This window comes from Lissotriton vulgaris, chromosome 12 (genome assembly GCF_964263255.1).
Source record: "Lissotriton vulgaris chromosome 12, aLisVul1.2, whole genome shotgun sequence".
NCBI classification, from domain to species: domain Eukaryota; kingdom Metazoa; phylum Chordata; class Amphibia; order Caudata; family Salamandridae; genus Lissotriton; species Lissotriton vulgaris.
This window is the reverse complement of record NC_141700.1, coordinates 351758317-351773902: the sequence shown is the minus strand read 5'-3', so window position 1 is coordinate 351773902 and position 15586 is coordinate 351758317.

The window sequence follows — 15586 nt, the reverse complement described above, 5'->3', positions numbered from 1 at the left end:
TACTTACTCCATTACTCTTTTCCCATAATCATTTTATTCCATATTTTCTTCCATTCATTTTCTTCATTCCGTAACCATGCAAGGCTTTTCACATCAACGAAAAGGACTCCAGATTATTCCACATGTTACGTTTTTATTTTAAAATAACCCAATGGATTTCGAGAACCATCTTCCCTTCTTCAGGGGTACCTAAAATGCAAAATTAAAACAATTTTCATTGAAATTGCCATCAGCATGAATTATAAATGTAGACATCAACCATGGGTTTGAATTCATAAATATAGCTACCTCTATGTCGAACTGGAGTGGTGTGGCTCACTGGTTAGAGGCGGCAGACCTGGGAGCAGAGGACGGCCTGGGACCAGGGTTCGATTCCCGACACGGCAGGGTCGTGGACCAGGGTCAGCGGACTCGATAATTCTCACCTCGGTGCCTACTCTAACCAGAGATCACACTCGGCAACTCGGGGCATTAGCTTGCCTCATCTCCACAACAGCCCCCCACATACGCCGGGGATGCCTGGTTTCACCTTGGAGATACCCAGTAGGGACCATCTCACCGGGAAAGCCAGGACGGGTTCCCCAGCGGTCTACTGCGCAGAGATACTCCTTCGGGAGTCGATTCTAGCATGTTAGAAACCCGCAAATTAAATTAAATTAACACCACATGCACCGCTCATCGTGCTAACCTAATACATTCATCGTTGTTACATTGGCCGGAGCTTTAACCTTCTAAACCCTTGGGTAGTCTCACAAATATCTCCCATAGGGACCTCCCGTTTCATAATATCATCCTTCCCACTTCCACGTATGTTCTGAAATTGCTATTGCCTAACAATGATCTTACCGTAACACAAAAGCTGTCTTCATTAAAAAGACCCGGATTCACGACTGTAGTAGCACATTCTAAAACTGAAGTGTGTTCCAGATCTTAACATTTCCTACTCCTTAGCGTGCCGTAGCACAAAATGAATGCGCTGTTCATAAACTGCTCCGTCATTGAAAGCCCTTCCCCTTCCCTACATGTGATTAATCTTATACGCATCTTGCACTGTCATGAAGAACAGACTACAACCATTACACAGTGCTTATCTGTCCCGCTATCGGTCTATAACACTACATATCCCACGATTTTAATAGCACAAAACACTTAGGGCCAAATGTATCAAGCAAATTCGCATTCGCAAAGGCCGAAATTCGCAGAATTTCGGCCTTGGCGAATGCGAATTTGCTAAATGGTACGTATGAAGCAAAATCTGATGCAAAACAAGGAATCGCAAAATTAGCGATTCCTTATTTTGTAATTGCATTTAAGGAATCGCAAATTTTGCGATTCCTTAATGTATGAAGCCAAAAAATTGTCCTTAAGGAATCGCAAATTATCACCAACTTCAAGTTGGTGGTAAGCTGCAAAATCCTTGAAAAATGCACATTTTTCCATTTTTCAAAGTGCCATGTGGCGCACATACATGCCCTTAGGACATGTATGTGCCCCATATGTACACCCATGCTTATTTCAGGGGCCCAACAGGGTGTCCTTTGGAACACCCCTGCACCCTTGAAATTATTCACAATTTACGATTCTCAAATTGCGAATCGCAAATTGAGAATAATTTCCCATTCATTCCTATGGGCCTCCTTAATTGCGATTCGCAATTTGCTAATCGCAATTAGGGAATACTAAGAATTCGCAAAAATAATGCGAATTTGTACATACATACCAATTTGCGACTCTGAAATAGCGATTTCTCAAAAATCACTATTTCAGAATCGCAAATCAGCTTGATGATACATATGGCCCTTAATGTCTCTTCAAAAATGCTGATGGCAGTCTTTATGTCCGAAAAACTCTTCTCCTTCACAAAAGTGTGGTTTGCATGGTTGTCTGATTCTAATTTATCGTGCAAGTTTTGTTGTTTAAACTGCTCATACTCCATATTTTCTCAAGGGTGCAAGTTCACCGAAGGCGGAAACGTCATTTTATGAGAAAAAATAGGTTGTGAAATGCACACCTATGTACTCCTTATTTGTCATGCTTGACCACTTCAGACCAATAGAGGGGTGCATGTTTGCTCTGCGCTCCGCCCCACTGCGCTGCGCTTTCAACAAACACAGCGGAACCGATTTGGGTTCCATGCCCTGTCTCCCTTCCTTGTCCATTGACCTTCTCCCATTCCTCAGCCTTGGCTGGTCTTTGTGTACGGGTTTTTTTTCTCTGAGTGGTCTCATGAGGTGCTGCAGCCTCTTTTGGCGCGTTTGCCAGGGGTTTCTTGCGCAGCATTGGCATAGCTGCCGCTTGGTAACTGCCCTTAATGTTTCCCTCTGGATAGTGGTGTGCCCTCGTATTTTTAATCTCTGCTGTTTTGTGTCCTGCTGGTTCTCCTGCAGTGTTGTCTTCTTTGGCTCCTTGTTAGATGTACCTTGTTTTTATTTTCATGGTTTATTGGTCAAAATTAGTTTCTTGGCTTGCATACGTACTCATATGTAACAACTGTGAGATGAAGGGGGATGAGGACGTAATGCCCGGTTACTTACCAGTAATATATATTACTCCAAGTGTGGTAAATAAAAATATTACCCTGTCGGAATTTCTATACTTAACCAAAAGGTCATGCATATAATGAGAGGCAGAGTCCGTGGTGTCCGATTCAGAAGGGCTTTATTCAGTAACTCGAGTTAAGGGAGAATCGGGTTCCATCACCACCAAGGATCAGGAAGGATCGTCATCTGAACTTTATTCACAGAGTACATTATTTATACTTTAAACATACATTACATTGCATAGAGAAGGCGGAGCGCTCCAGGCGGAGCAAGCGAAGGAGAGAGATAAGAGCACATGGGCGTGAAAAGGGTGCGTAAGAAGGCGTACACGTGGGTGTTCACTTGAGGAGTCATAGGTGTGTCATAGGTGGGTGGATACATGGAGGGGGTCTGCGTGGTCAGCAGGAACCTTTACCCTACTTGTGTGCGCAACTTGGTCATGACGTGGAATTGACGTGTAACTGGGGGAAGCTGGGGGAGCTGACTTTCGTGCTAGTAGAGAAGCCTTGGATGTCAGGACGACCTGCACTTCTGGTATTATCTGATATCTTGAGTTTGGAGGATTTATTATCGGAATTAAAGGTCGCTCGAGCAGAGGCTGCTCATCACTAAATGCTAGTGTGTGCATATATTTCTTCGTGCATTGCGTGGGGCCATGGGCCTTCTATGGATGCGAGTTCTGTAAATCACTTGAATGTAGACAGAAAGGCTAGGCCCTGTCTTCTGCAGGCGGGTTATGTTTACCTTCTTTATTAAGCAGGAATGTATTTCTGTGGAGCAGAGCAGATAACTGTAAGCAAAATGCTGTCTTGGCAGGCCGGGCTGGGCACCTCTCGGCTGAGCAGGAAGTATGTGAGAGGTCAGGGATACATAGCTAAACTGCAGCTTTCAGAGTGTCAGGAGGCATGGAGCCTGAATTCGGGTCCTGGCTCGGCTGAGCCACAAAACGGGTTCATCTCGACTTTTAAACGTGCACCATGCAAATGCATTGGCAACATAGGCCTCAGTGCAGAATTAACGTTTCTTTCATGGAGGGCTTGGTAACTGACATGCTAACATTGGACGGAAATGCAGAGGCATTATTATTACAGGCATGAGAGGGTAAGTGCATGGTGACATGGACATACATAGGGTACATGCAGGGGACACACTGGCCACGTAAAATTTCTATTTCCTCACAAGTCCATGTCTTCATTGGCACTGTTCTGAGTTCCACTTGGCTTTACCTGTTGTTCAACTATTTCTTTCTGTGCTTTGTTATTTCAGGAAGTCCTTCTCAGGACGTGAGGTACTTCTACCCTTTGGTATGGGGGACATCTTGGACTGAGAAGGAAAAGTCAAGCTTGGTGATTAGGTTCTGCATGAATAAAGGTAAACTCATATGTAAGGACTGTGATGAGGAGACATGGACTAGGAGTAATTAATATTACCGGTAAGTAACAGGCAGCGCTGCCCTTTCACATGACAGATCCTCCTGCACTCTCCAAACATGATGTCACTCACTCCACTAATACATAAACTGTTGGAATGCTTGAAGTGCATGCAGGAGCTAAGCATTCCTGTGGCCACACACCCAAACTGGAAACCTGGCCTCTAGGCAAAATAACATACTCTATGTAGTATAGAAGTCCTTACAAAGTAATGTATTTCATATTTGAGGTTGTTTTGTGTCTTGCTGATTCGCTTTGCCCGTATGTGTGATTTGGCACTTGGAAGGACGAGTGTGCCTAATAATAATAATAATAATAATAATAATTAAAGCAGCTTATATAGCGCCTGGTTACAATAAGAACAGAGTGTCCCCGCGCTGTATGAACAAAGGAACTGGGTCGCTACCGGGAGAAGAAAGAAACTCATAATTTCGGGAATAGATAGGTTTTTAGTTTTTGACGGAAGCTCTTCTCTGATGGCTCCATCCTGAGCTCAATGGGTAGAGAGTTCCATTGTTTACTGGCCAGGTATTTGAAGGACCGACCGCCCATACGCACCCGGTGAATTCTGGGCACTTGAAAAAGCATACAGCCTAAAGATCTTAAATGGCGTTTGGGTTGATACTTGGTCAGTAATTTTTGGAGATATATTGGTCCTTTCTCTTGGGCAATACGGTGAGTCAGGCACATTGTTTTGAATACAATGCGCTCCCGTATGGGCAGCCAGAGGAGGGTAGCTAAAGCACGTTTCCCGGAGGACTTTCTAGACAGGTTAAGTGCCAGTCTTGAAGCTGCGTTCTGCACGCATTGCAGACGTTGAAGACCTTTTTTGCTCAGGCCCATGTATAGTGAGTTACTATAGTCAAGATGGGGAGTTACAAGGGCATGGATCAAAGATTTCCTACTAGTTGCAGGAAGAGAGTCCAGAGTCTTACGTAGAGTCTTAAGAATGCCGTAGCATTTGCCTGCAGTCCCTTTAGTGTGGTGTTCGAAGGACAGAGTCGAGTCCAATCTGACCCCTACATTTTTCACCTGCTCTGAGGGCTTTGGAATGGCGGCGAGTTCTAATGGCCACCATGCAGACGACCAGATGGACGGAGTCTTCCCCAACACGAGAAGCTCTGTTTTTTTCGCATTTAGGCACGGACAGTTGGTATTCATCCATCTAGCTAGGTCACTAAGACACGCCAAAAAGCTAGCTGAGGCTTCCTCGGGAGGTCGAGAGAGTATCACTATCAGCTGAGTGTCATCCGCGTATGACACTATCTCGACCCCGTACGCGTCGACTATCTTGGCCAGGGGTGCCATATAAAGATTGAATAGTGTAGGGCTCAGAATTGAGCCCTGTGGTACCCCGTGCCTGAGTGATCGTATTTCTGATTTGAAAGGTGGGCAATGAGCTTGGAATTGCCTATTTGCCAAGAAGGCATGCATCCATTCGTGAGCCCGGCCCTCAATTCCCACCTCGCTAAGACGTGAGAGTAGTAGGGGGTGTGAGACAGTATCAAATGCTGCGCTCAGATCTAATAGGAGGAGCGCAGCTGTCATCCCCTCATCTGCTCTACCTCTTAGTAGCTCGGTGGAAAATAGAAGAGCTTATTCAGTAGAATGATACGCTCTGAACCCTGACTGCGAGGGGTGGAGATAATGACCCTCTTCTAAGTGTTTTATTAGCTGGGCATTAACTATCTTTTCCACCACCTTGGCGCAAAAGGGCAGGAGCGATACAGGACGATCGTTGTCCAGCTGAGTTATACTAAGATTGGCCTTTTTCTTGACAGGAATAACCTAAGCTGTTTTCCAGTCTTGTGGTACATGGCTCGTCTGAAAAGATATTTTAGCCATATGGCTTATATGATTTACAAGAAGTTCGGCCTGATTTTTAAAGATCTTAGGGTGAGATATGTCTTTAGGGGAGCCCGATTGAATACTATGAATGATTCTCAGCAACTCAGTGGTATTTGGCACTGTAAAATGGTTGATGTGGCAAATATTTGTCAGCTCAGCAATAGTGGCATGGTCTGTAGATAAACCATGCGAGACCTCAGGAAAGGTTTTGTAGATGTTCTCAACTTTTTGTACAAAGAAGTCCGCAATCGCTTCGCAAGTTGCTATAGAGTGCATATCTGGGGCTATAGTCCTCTCAGATGAGGTGAGTTCCTTATAGATAACAAAGAGTTCTTTGGCAGAGTTATCAGCTGATTCAATTCTTTTATTTAGAACGTTTCTTTTGGCTATTCTGATCTTCCTATGATAATTTTTTATACTATTTTTATATTCAAGTTTGGCTTTTTCTTCATATTTACTGCGCCAGATGCGCTCCAGCTTTTTGCAGTTTGATTTAATAGCTTTTAAGTCAGCGTCAAACCATTGTGCCGACTTAGAGCATCTTACTGGCGCCTTGGTTGTCCAAGGTGCAGTTTCTTTTGGCTATTCTGATCTTCCTATGATAATTTTTTATACTATTTTTATATTCAAGTTTGGCTGTTTCTTCATATTTACTGCGCCAGATGCGCTCCAGCTTTTTGCAGTTTGATTTAATAGCTTTTAAGTCAGCGTCAAACCATTGTGCCGACTTAGAGCATCTTACTGGCGCCTTGGTTGTCCATGGTGCAGTTGTGTCCAGCGCTCTTGTTAGCCAGTTTTCATAATCCGACCGGGCTCCCTCTACACTTTCTTTCAATGTGAGAATATCTGCCTTAAGGGGGAGCTCTAAGTCAGCTTGCTTAAGTTTCCCCCATTTTCTGTGCTTAGATGCCATCTGCTTGGTTTGTAGGGTTTGTTTAGGCCCTCCTGGGACAGTAAACTTGATCAAAAAGTGATCCGACCATAGTACCTGGATAGGAGGTTGGATCGCCACTCCCTCCCAGTTAGCAAAGATCGGATCAGGGAGGTGACCCGCCTTATGGGTAGATCTGTGGGATTGTAATATAAGATTAAACATTTCTAAGGATGCAAGTAATCCTTGGGCATCCCTATTGTTTTCATCTTCAAGATGGAGGTTTAGGTCCCCTAGGATAAGAAGCTTATTGTAACGTAGTGCTGATTGGGCAATTACCTCTGTCAGACTGTCTATGAAATTTGTAGATCTTCCAGGTGGACGGTAAATTAGGTAGCCATTGAAGGTTATATTGGGCCTGTATTTAATCTCAAAGAAAGCGGCTTCACTATCCTTAATCGTAACAGCTTCCAGGTTGCATATCAATTCGAGTTTATGAATGATCGCAATACCCCCTCCTCTTTGTTTGTCTCTGTCCAACTTTAGTATGCCATAATCTTGGAGTAGGGCCTCCAGTATATCTGGGGTGGACTCCTCATCTAGCCATGTCTCAGTCAGGAAAAGAACTTCTGGATGTTGTTCTGTTAAAAGGTCAAATATTTCGAATTTATGTTTCCTAAGCGATCGACAGTTGATCTGAAACATAGTCAAAGACTTCGTCTTATATTCAAGGTAATTTCTGTTCTTGAGGTTGTAAGAGCAAGTCCTACAGCTCAGGGGCATCCTTTCAGCTTTCAGTGAATGTCTGCATGCTTTCCTGGTTGGTGGACAGAGGAGTTCTAGCTGTTCTTTAGAGTATGTGATCAATCTAAGGGAGTCTGAAGGAATTTGAGCAGGGGTTTGTGCACCTAGCCCCGTCCGGCCACGGACGGGCACAGACGGGCTTGCCTCTGGCGCGACTGTACAAGAATGTAGTGATGTAATGAAATGTTAGTGCATGTGTGCTGTAGCTAACCTTGCAGTTACTTACAGTTAAACTGACAATAAATCGTTTAAATATAGTTATTGGGAAGAAATGCTGCCTGAAAGCTCTTTGAAAAGTATGGGAGACTTCCCAACCTTGGAATACCTCCCACACATGAGCACACAGGGAAGGGAAGATATGTAAGAGGAACGCCCTTCACAGTGAGTGAGATTTGAGAGCACCAGCACTGCCTGAATTGCCACACACCCTCAACAAAAGCATCAAGAAAAAAACATCAGAGGCCACCGCCAATGTTAAAACTGTGCAAAGCCTCCACAGAGCAGCTGGAAACCCAGCCATTAAGAGGATTTCCCGCTCACTTTAGTACTAACAATGTAGGTGACCTCCTTACTTCTGAGACTTATGGACACTGTCTCCAGTACTGAACATTGATGTCAGGTGTGTTACTCCAATTAAACTGAGGCAAAAAACACCCAGAATGCATTAGGCTAGCATGCAAAAGTTTAAGACTGCAAACATTGTCCGTACTGACATAAATAAAAATAAATAAAAGAAGGAGGTGGTCATCCTTTGTAATGTGACAACGTCTGCCACCCCGATTGACATTAGAGAGTGGCTACACTTTTTGTGACACTCTGGAATTGTGTGAATTGAATGGTTGCTGGTATTAAAACAGTTACCAGGGCCACTTTTAGCTGCAAGTTCAAAGCAAATGAAATCCGTACTGAACTCAATCATTTTTCAGGTCACGGAATGTAGCAGACAAAGATTGCAGCAGCAAGTTTTCAAAACCCGAAATGTTTTTTGTCTGCATAGTAATGCAATCACACAAATTGCTGCAGGGTTTAGACTTTTCCTGATAAGTAATTTGTTGATTAATTCTCCCCTGTGCTTCTCATAAAGTCTGCCACTTGGAAACCAATATCTTGGAATGAAAATCCATTGTGTGCAGTAAACAGCATTTCTATTTATTTGTTTGCAAAGGAAGCAGGAACTTTATCAGAGTTTGTTGGCTCCCCTAATTTGGTTATTGATCTGTTTACAAGTCCAAGTGCAAAGGTAACTCCTGCGCTCCAGTGGGTGGTGAATGGGCGGAGAAGAGTTCCCAAGGGGGTCACTGCTCCACCAGGGTTTTTTCACTCTCTCATCCGAACAAGGGTCACATTTTTAGCCACAGTGATGCAATAATTCTCGCCCACCTGTCCCTGTCTTTTGCATGTGCTTTGTATGAACGCAACCCTCATGCAAGGTAGTGACTGTGCCGTAATTGTACACTCTATGCAATGCCTACAAAGTGGAAGTGAACCCAGGAACTACTGGACCACAGTTCTGCACCTAAATAAGACCTATGCGGTATTTAGGTTTGAAGGGCAGATTTACTATTATCGCGATGTAGCACTGCAAGCAAAGTTGCTGCACTGTGTTGCAGAGCCACATCTGCTGAAATATGGTGCTGATGCTCTCTACGCCAGAGTTGTCGCAAAAAGGCTTCCTAGCACCAAGCATAAACCTTTGCGCTATAGTGCAAAGGTGGTTGTGAGATGTCCGGTCCAGGCTTTGTATTGGAAGGGGGATACCCTTCCAGTACAAAATATGATGCCTACATGTAAAACGTTTCATACATTGGTTGTGGGCTGTCCAGTGTAGCACATATGTAATTTGTGAAAAGGTTGCTAATTTAAACATTCTCTTGTTTACTCCTAAGGCCTGGTTGTAGCATACATATATCTGTACTATGCTAGTGATGCTTGAAGAGCACCAGGAAATTGTAACAAAATCAACACAATACACACAAATATCAAGATATTATATTTATATATCAAGAATAACCCATTTAGGTCATTTTGATCTATTTACTGCATATGACCAATGTTAGAAATGGGGTCTCTAGTTGACATTGATTTGCACCTTTGTCCAAGTTGGGACCGTTCTTCCTAGTCAGGTTAAGGGAGATACTCTTCTAAAATAACCCCTGCTCACACCCTTGGTAGCTTGGTACAAGCAGACAGGCTTATCTTAGAGGCAGTGTGTTAAGTATTTGTGCATGCATACAGTAACACAGTGAAAACACTATATATGGACACAACACCAGTTTAGAAAAATAAGCAAATCTTTATCTAAACCAACAAGACCAAATCCCCCAAAAATCCAACATATAATACTGTCAAAATAGTTACTTTGCAAGATAACCTTCAATTTGTAAGAATAGCTGAAAAACAAAGTTCTTCCGATTCGGTAGCTCCGTCTGGGGCTACTGCAATGCTGAAAACGACAGAGTCTAACAGTTCCAGTTGACCGCGTCAGTACGGGTCAGCTAAAGCTCATATATTTATGTATTCACAAAACCTAGACCATTGGCATCAAACAATAAATCACTTAATGGTGTACCATCATATGCAAAACCTTTGCAAATAACTCCTCTCTTTTAATTGATGAGGTAGGAGGTACATCCATGTTATGCCATAATTAAAAACATATGCCCAATCCCTTGAAAAACGTAACAAACAGTTGTGAGACAACAAATAACACACACCTACGTGCCCAATTCAGGTAGATAGAAAAAAGTGTGTGTGAGCGAGATGGCGCCTCACGGGCGAACCACCAACGGGAACCTGGTAGGTACTCACCAGGATTGCCCTGATCTCATCATTGGCACCATCAAGCTCAAAAGAAAGACAGGTGTCCAAAAAAACAAACAAAACAGTGTTTGTGAGGGAATGCAGTGTGTGGGGAATAACGAACAAACAAAATATGTGTCAAACAACAAACATGTAAAAGACCACGAACAACACAGAACTTAGCTTTATTCTGTCACTTTCGTGTTGGTCACGGAGTATAAAAAAGTGAGGATGGCTAATACCTATCTAGTCATACTCCACTTGCCGACATGTTTCATTGCCTCTTCCATTTCAGGCATTTTCTTCAGGGCGTCACAAATTTATAAGCCACTGCATTAGGACAAACGTTGTCTTCACAACCTCAGTCAACCACCTTGGCGCATACCGGTCGAGAGGTCCAAACCATAATAGGTTTCTGGGTGACTCCAGGTGTGAGTCACTTTTCTTTCCGCAATTTTACGGTTAAGAATACAGAGCCAGCATTAACTCAGCAACACCATAGACAGTACCTTTCTTGTTGTGGCTGACACTTTGGTGCAGGCTGGTCGGAGCAACCTTCGCGATGGCGATGTGAAGTGGAAGCGGTGCAGCGTGCGGTGCCTTCACAGCACGGTGCAAGCAGCTGCTCGGTGGCAGTCATCCAACGGCTGTATGGGCGCCACCTGGCCACTTTCTACCTGTGTCCCAAGTACCCCAGCGACCCCTGCCCGATCTGGACTTGCTGACCTTGATCGTGAGACCTGCTCTCCCCAGAGCCGTCAACACTTCCCAAACCTTCAGTACTCTATTCTTGATCGGGGGTAGGGAATTCTCTACTAATTTGCTCACAAAAAGATGTGGGTATGATTCACTACTTGGCTTAAGGCCTCTATTAATAGAAAAACATTTCTCGAATCTAGAATAAAAATCACTGGTGTCCTCGTCTTGTTTCTGTTTGCAGGCTGAAATGGCATCCCAATCTTCCTTTTTAGTAATCAATAGTCTCGGCAGTACCTGTATCAGGAGTTCGGGTAGGACTTTAGCTTTTTCCCCAAGACCAACACCAGGGTGCCAGCCTTTATCCTCAGTTTCCAATTCTGCCCAACTTATCTTTTGCTCTCCTACCTCCCAATCTTTCTCTTTAAGCTTTTCGTAAATACCAGCAGGTAACAGTACTTTCAATAATTTTATAATGTCAGCGTACGTGTAATCCCCTATGCGGAGAATGTCTTTTAATTCACGGTGGAACCCCCCCGGGTCTTTATCATGGCAGGGCAGCATCTTTTTCATTTCCAGTATTTCTAGTTTCGTCAAGGGTGTGTAAACGTATACTCGTTGGAGGTCACCCGCTGCATTTTTAACGGGATGTACCTCCCGTAGGGGGTTCTGTCTGTCTATGTGTAAGCTTTTTCTGTCGTGGTGTGGGGCAGGAATCATGCACGTGGTCAGAAAAGTCAAGTACTTATGTCGTTGGTCCAGAATGACATTAATTAATTCGGTACCTAGGCCTATCCATCTCTCTAGAAGTATATCGTCCAGTAATTTATACAAGGGACCGGGATCAGCATGTTGACTCTCGTACAACGTTATCAAATGTTGAACCATCTAAATACCAGCCAAACGCTGTTCGTTCGGAGGAAGGCTCAAAAAGGTCTGAGCCACTACGTCACTGTTATATATGTTAGAATTAGACACCCATTGAATGGCTGACCGTGCTAATTCCTGTTCATGTAGGGTGTGGGGTCTATCACACTCTACTCGTCTTTTCAGTGCGTTCTCAGTAGCTTGGAATAGATTTTCGAGGGAATATCTTTCTTTTATAGGAGGTCCCTGTTTGCGGTAGTCGAGGCATTTGGGCCTGTCAAACTGTCGTGCTTTGCCTACATAATTCATTTTATCAATTTCCTCTGTTTCGTGCTCAGCATCGTCTGATGCTGAATCCTCTTTCTCGTCAGACTCTTTCCTGTGTAGTTTTAATATTTCTTTTTGTATTTTCCTGTACATACATTCTGTCTGTCCCACTTTATCGTGTTTACCGGCAGCTATGTTGTCACTCCAATCAGTCAGACCTCTAGTTACTCCTTTGTCTGGCTGGTCTTGTTCCCTGATCAGATAGTTAATCAAAAAACGTAAAATTGTGCATTTAACCTCCACCTTTCTTTGTTCCATGGCCTCTTCTATACTCTCGGGTCCCTCCCCCGTTCTAATGAAATGGTATATTTTGTCTAAATTTTCCTTCATGCCTGGTAATGTGATCAGATAATCTACAGCGCGTCTCAGTCGTAGTGAGAACACGAGTATTGCACCCACACCTGGTACTGGATCGTATATACAATGTGAAATCGTTACATTATGCTTATAGGGTGATGCTGTCATTTGTGGCGTTCGTTGTAGCCCTAACCCTTGCAGTGTTTGCGTTGCTGGCGGTGTTTGTGGCGTATTTGGTGGCCCCCTTCCATTGCCCCTTGTCCTACGTCGTCTTTCACGGCCTGCGGAGGCCGCAGTTGTGTAAGCAGAACTTGTGGTGGGGGCGGAGGGAAAAAAGGATTGTTGACAGGAGGGACAGGAGGAGGGAATTCTGCATTTACATAATCCGGAGCGGGCTCTTCTAGATAGGAGGAAATAAAAGCCTCAGCTTCTGTCTGTTTGTGTCTACGTACTTTAGTCGGTATTAGTGGTGGTGGCAAATTACTGGGTACTTCTGAGGGGGTCACTTTAGCTAGTCCTTCTGTGAGGACGGGATAAATACCTGCAATGAGGGCATTTCTTTCTCTATCTGCTTGTTCTGCCTTGACCCGTTCCCCCTCTTCCCGCAGTTCTTTTTCTCTGGCTTTTTCTGCTGCCTCTTTACTTCTCTCTGCTTTGTGGAATTCTTTCTCTGCTCTCCTATGCGCTTCTTTACACCATAACTCAATGGCATCTTTCTGGGACGGTCTCATTTTCTTTTTCCATAGTGCTTCCTCTACTGTCATAATGCATTCAGCGTCCCATGTTCCTGAGGCAGGCCATCTATACTTCTCTTCTAGATCCTTCGTGTAATCTACCCATAAGTCTAAAAACAATATGGCATCTAGCCCATGCTTCTGATACATAAAATGACCAGGTGTGTCTCTAGGCGGGACGGGAACTGACTCTTCGAGTATCCCTTTCCTGGTCCCTATCTGACATAATTTCGAAAGCAGTGGCATGTTGGAACTAACTTAACAAATACACAATATACACAAAAAATAGACTGAAAACAACCATTCACACTACAACACTAAAACATTAAAAACAGATACATTCTAACTAGTACATAGGAAAAAACATGAACTTGAAAAACTGTTTACTTTATGTACTGCACTACAGTACAATCATACCGGTCTCATAAAGAGACACGTCTTTACAGTGCCCACTGAAAGGGACACGTCATTACCGTGTCTGTGTACCCAGACACGTTTTTACTGGGCTCAAATTAATAAACCCGTCTCTATGCATTCCCAATAACGGTACTCACCGGGAAGCAGAACTTGAAGGCCTCGGAAACTCGATACTGCGTGAACTCGATACTGCGCATGCGCCTCGGAACAGGTGGGCCTCGGGATACCTCGGACCTTGCTCTCTCGGCTTGGGCTCTGGTTGGGATGGTCCGCAATCCTCACCGCCTCGTGTGGATGCCTGGTCGCAGTCTCCGTCTCCTCCGTGGGCCTGAGGGAGTAGGCAGGAAGTCCCGCTGTCGTGTGCACTTGAAGTCCGTCACGGCTGTAGAAGGGGGCAGGGGGCTGGACCAACATCTCCGGCGCGTGGGGAAGGGGACTGGTCCCTGTTCGGGCGCCAGATTATGTGGTAAATAAAATAATTACCCTGTCGGAATTTCTATACATTAACAAGGATCATGCATATAATGAGAGGCAGAGTCCGTGGTGTCCGATTCAGAAGGGCTTTAATTCAGTAACTCGAGTTAAGGGAGAATCGGGTTCCATCACCACTAGGGATCAGGAAGGATCGTCATCTGAACTTTATTCACAGAGTACATTATTTATACTTTAAAATATACATTAACTTGCATAGAGAAGGCGGAGCAAGCGAAGGAGAGAGATAAGAGCACATGGGCGTGAAAAGGGCGTGTAAGAAGGCGTACACGTGGGTGTTCACTTGATGAGTCATAGGTGTGTCATAGGTGGGTGGATACATGGAGGGGGTCTGCATAGTCAGCAGGAACCTTTACCCTACTTGTGTGCGCAACTTGGTCATGACGTGGAATTGACGTGTATCTAGGGGAAGCTGGGGGGAGCTGACTTTCGTGCTAGTAGAGAAGTCTTGGATGTCAGGACGACCTGCACTTCTGGTATAATCTGATATCTTGAGTTTGGAGGATGTATTATCTGAATTAAAAGGTCGCTCGAGCAAAGGCTGCTCATCACTAAATGCTAGTGTGTGCATATATTTCTTTGTGCATTGTGTGGGGCCATGGGCCTTCTATGGATGCGGGTTCTGTAAATCACTTGAATGGAGACAGAAAGGCTAGGCCCTATCTTCTGCAGGCGGAAAATGTTTATCCTTTTCATTAAGCAGGAATGTGTTTCTGTGGAGCAGGGCAGATAACTGTAAGCAAAATACTGTCTTGGCAGGCCGGGCTGGGCACCTCTCGGCTGAGCAGGAAGTATGTGAGAGGTCAGGGATACAAAGCTAAACTGCAGTTTTCAGAGTGTCAGGAGGCATGGAGCCTGAATTCGGGTCCTGGCTCGGCTGAGCCACAAAACGGGTTTATCTCGACTTTTAAACGTGCACCATGTAAATGCATTGGCAACATAGGCCTCAGTGCAGAATTAACGTTTCTTTCATGGAGGGCTTGGTAACTGACATGCTAACATTGGACGGAAATGCAGAGGCATTATTATTACAGGCATGAGAAGGGAATTGCAAAGTGACATGGACACACATGGGGTACATGTAGGGGGCACACTGGCCACGTAAATTTTCTATTTCCTCAGGAATTCCAACATACCTTTCCACCTAAATGCAGACGATACGCAACTTTATCTGGAAACCACCTCAATCAATGACATCCGAAGATTAAACACCAAGCTCAGGGAGGTTCATCACTGGCTTGCAATCAACCACCTAAAACTCAACCAAGAGAAAACTGAAGTACTCCTCATCTCCAACAGAGACGAAAACCCCCAAATTGAAGAATGGCTGAAAGTCATCGATGTCCTCAATGGCACCCTGTCCCCTGCGGATTTGGTAAAATCTCTAGGTTTTAACCTAGATCCGAAACTGAACTTGGCCATTCTTCCAGGCTCCAGGTCCTCTTGATTGCCCTTACCGGCTGC